This window comes from Ranitomeya variabilis, chromosome 3, assembly GCF_051348905.1.
Source record: "Ranitomeya variabilis isolate aRanVar5 chromosome 3, aRanVar5.hap1, whole genome shotgun sequence".
Taxonomy (NCBI): domain Eukaryota; kingdom Metazoa; phylum Chordata; class Amphibia; order Anura; family Dendrobatidae; genus Ranitomeya; species Ranitomeya variabilis.
Window position 1 is genome coordinate 373,641,460 of NC_135234.1, and position 4,399 is coordinate 373,645,858.

The 4,399-nt window shown below is 55.2% G+C and overlaps 1 long non-coding RNA gene across 1 annotated transcript; it reads left to right on the forward strand.

Moving 5' to 3' along the window:
- The first annotated feature begins 1,055 nt into the window (after positions 1–1,055).
- On the forward strand, positions 1,056–3,823 carry LOC143818243 (uncharacterized). The gene is made up of 2 exons (XR_013224411.1): positions 1,056–1,275; positions 3,745–3,823. It is a non-coding gene; the product is annotated as an uncharacterized LOC143818243 (long non-coding RNA).
- The last annotated feature ends 576 nt before the right edge of the window (positions 3,824–4,399 follow it).

Here is a 4,399-nt window from a genome sequence, read left to right on the forward strand (position 1 = left end):
ATAGGCAGAGCCTGTAGTATTAGGCAGCACCCCCATAGGCAGAGCCTGAAGTATTACGCAGCACCCCCATAGGCAGATCCTGCAGTATTAGGCAGCACCCCCATAGGCAGATCCTGCAGTATTAGGCAGCACCCCTCCATAGGCAGAGCCTGTAGTATTAGGCAGCACCCCCCATAGGCAGATCCTGTAGTATTAGGCAGCACCCCCATAGGCAGAGCCTGTAGTATTAGGCAGCACCCCCATAGGCAGAACCTGTAGTATTAGGCAGCACCCCCATAGGCAGAGCCTGTAGTAGTAAGCAGCACCCCCCATAGGCAGAGCCTGCAGTATTAGGCAGCACCCCCCCATAGGCAGAGCCTGTAGTATTAGGCAGCACCCCCCATAGGCAGATCCTGTAGTATTAGGCAGCACCCCCCATAGGCAGAGCCTGTAGTATTAGGCAGCACCCCCATAGTAGATCCTATAGTATTAGGCAGCACCCCCCCATAGACAGAGCCTGTAGTATTAGGCAGCACCCCCCATAGGCAGAGCCTGTAGTATTAGGCAGCACCCCCCCATAGACAGAGCCTGTAGTATTAGGCAGCACCCCCCATAGGCAGAGCCTGTAGTATTAGGCAGCACCCCCCCCATAGGCAGAGCCTGTAGTATTAGGCAGCACCCCCCATAGGCAGAGCCTGTAGTATTAGGCAGCATCCCCCCATAGACAGAGCCTGTAGTATTAGGCAGCACCCCCCATAGGCAGAGCCTGTAGTATTAGGCAACACCCCCCCATAGGCAGAGCCTGTAGTATTAGGCAGCACCCCCCCATAGGAAGCGCCTGTAGTATAAGGCAGCCCCCCCATAGGCAGAGCCTGTAGTATTAGGCAGCACCCCATAAAAAAACACAATACTCACCTCTCTTCCTCCTTGTTCCAATGGTCAGGGCCGCCATCAGGGCATGACAGCCATGACTGGCGTATGGGGCCCGGTGAGCAGAGGGGGCCCGCATCGGGCCCCGTCTAATCTGCTCACCGGGCCCCCCCCTGCCGGCGCTGCGGGCCCCCCCCCTGCCGGCGCTGCGGGACACTATTGACGTGCGGGCCCGTGCCCGCACGTCAATAGTTAACAGCCGCCGGCCGCCGCCAGCCAGTCGGAGGCTGGCAGCTGACTTCAGCGGCCGCAGTGCGCAGTCGCACTTCGCCGGCGTCTGACGTCATTGTCAGCCGCCGGCGAGTGCGTCCTTCACCTGCGGCTGCGTGGAGGAAGTGAGGTTCCCCGCCGCAGGAGCATGGCAAGGTAAGAACTCGGCTTTTTTTTTTTCAGAGCGGCGATCCCAGGGGGGTGGGGCCCGGGGCAGAACGCTGGACATGCTGGGGCAGAAAGCTGGACACGGGCAGTATGCTGGACACAGGGGCAGAGATGCTGGACACAGGGGGCAGAGATGCTGGACACAGGGGGCAGAGATGCTGGACACAGGGGGCAGAGATGCTGGACACAGGGGGCAGAGATGCTGGACACAGTGGCAGAGATGCTGGACACAGGGGGCAGAGATGCTGGACACAGTGGCAGAGATGCTGGACACAGGGGGCAGAGATGCTGGACACAGGGGCAGAGATGCTGGACACAGGGGGCAGAGATGCTGGACACAGGGGGCAGAGATGCTGGACACAGGGGGCAGAGATGCTGGACACAGGGGGCAGAGATGCTGGACACGGGGCAGAGATGCTGGACACAGTGGCAGAGATGCTGGACACGGGGCAGAGATGCTGGACACAGGGGGCAGAGATGCTGGACACAGGGGGCAGAGATGCTGGACACAGGGGGCAGAGATGCTGGACACGGGCAGAGATGCTGGACACAGGGGGCAGTATGCTGGACAAGGGGGCAGAATGCTGGACACAGGGGGCAGAATGCTGGACACAGGGGGCAGAATGCTGGACACAGGGGGCAGAATGCTGGACAAAGGGGCAGTATGCTGGACAAAGGGGCAGAGATGCTGGACACGGGGCAGAATGCTGGACACGGGCAGTATGCTGGACGAAGGGGCAGAGATGCTGGACACGGGGCAGAATGCTGGACAAAGGGGCAGTATGCTGGACAAAGGGGCAGAGATGCTGGACACGGGGCAGAGATGCTGGACAAAGGGGCAGTATGCTGGACAAAGGGGCAGAGATGCTGGACACAGGGGGCAGTATGCTGGACAAAGGGGCAGTATGCTGGACAAAGGGGCAGAGATGCTGGACAAAGGGGCAGAGATGCTGGACACAGGGGGCAGTATGCTGGACACGGGGCAGAATGCTGGACACAGGGGGCAGAGATGCTGGACACAGGGGCAGAATGCTGGACACGGGGCAGAGATGCTGGACACAGGGGCAGAGATGCTGGACAAAGGGGCAGAATGCTGGACAAAGGGGCAGTATGCTGGACAAAGGGGGAAGAGATGCTGTACACGGGGCAGAGATGCTGGACACAGGGGCAGAGATGCTGGACACAGGGGCAGAGATGCTGGACACGGGCAGTATGCTGGATAAAGGGGCAGTATGCTGGACACAGGGGCAGAGATGCTGGAAACAGGGGCAGTATGCTGGACAAAGGGGCAGAGATGCTGGACACGGGGCAGAATGCTGGACAAAGGGGCAGAGATGCTGGAAACAGGGGCAGTATGCTGGACACAGGGGGCAGAGATGCTGGACACAGGGGCAGTATGCTGGACACGGGCAGTATGCTGGACACAGGGGCAGAGATGCTGGACAAAGGGGCAGAGATGCTGGACACAGGGGTAGTATGCTGGACACAGGGGCAGAGATGCTGGACACGGGCAGTATGCTGGACACGGGGGCAGAGATGCTGGACACGGGCAGTATGCTGGACAAAGGGGCAGTATGCTGGACAAAGGGGCAGTATGCTGGACAAAGGGGCAGAGATGCTGGACATGGGGCAGAATGCTGGACACAGGGGCATTATGCTGGACACAGGGGGCATTATGCTGGACACAGGGGCAGAGATGCTGGACACAGGGGCAGAGATGCTGGACACAGGGGCAGAGATGCTGGACACAGGGGCAGAGATGCTGGACACAGGGGGCAGAGATCCTGGACACAGGGGGCAGTATGCTGGACACAGGGGGCAGAGATGCTGGACACAGGGGCAGTATGCTGGACACAGGGGCAGTATGCTGGACACAGGGGCTGAGATGCTGGACACAGGGGCTGAGATGCTGGACACAGGGGCTGAGATGCTGGACACAGGGGCTATGAATGATGCTGGACACAGGGGCTATGAATGATGCTGGACACAGGGGGCTATGATGCTGGACACAGGGGCAGAATGGAGATATGGGGTATGATGAAAGACATGGGGGCATGACTGGAGACACTGGGGGCAGAATTGGAGACAGGTTGTGCAGGATCATGGGGCAGGATGGATACGATGGAGACAGATGGGGCAGGATGGGGAGATCATATGGTGCAGAAAGGATACTCATGAGGGCAGGATGGGAGAACATATGGCTGACGCCAGGAATGAGACACACGGGGGCCAGGATGGGGAATATTATTACCATAGGGACTAATTAAGGGATATTATTACTGCAGTGATGTATTTATTTTTTGAGGACAGTGTTTGAAATGAGGGGGCGGTCCTGTTACTGTGTAGAGTGACACTATGTCGCCTCTTTTTCTTTATGCGGTGTAATGTAGAAGTTGGGAAAAATTAAGTAATGTGTTCTACAAGCGGAGCTCGAGATAACTGTGTTATTTCCTGCAGAAACGAGTCCTGGCTGGAAGACATGATGGCGGTCTGTGCTGGATGAAAGATGAAGGACTTCACATAGAGACGTCACTGGTGAGTCAGTGTTACCTATACACTGACACTATACACTGTATACTATATACAGAGCTCCTGTGTATAATTTCACTAGTGATCACTGTATTATCTGTACACAGACACTGCATACTAAGTAGAGATCTCCTGTGTATAATGGCACTTATGGTGATAGTGTGGTGCTTTTTTTTTATTACTGATCAGAATTGTAGTATTCAGTCACTATGTGGTGGTAATATGTGGTCTGGACATGGTGTTGCGGTATTTGTCCCTTGTATGTGATATTATTCGATCACTGTGGTGGTAATATGCGGTCTGGTCATGGTGTAGCGGTATTTGTTCTATGTATGTGATATTATTCGATCACTGTGGTGGTAATATGTCATCTGGTCATGGTGTAGCGGTATTTGCTCTTTATATGTGATATTATTCGATCACTGTGGTGGTAATATGTCATCTTGTCATGGTGTAGCGGTATTTGTTCTTTTTATGTGATATTATTGGTCATTTTAAAAATTGAAAAATAAATAAAAATATACCTAAATTGTTTTGCATATTTTAACAAATATTTAATAGGTTACAGCAGAGTAGTGCCCGG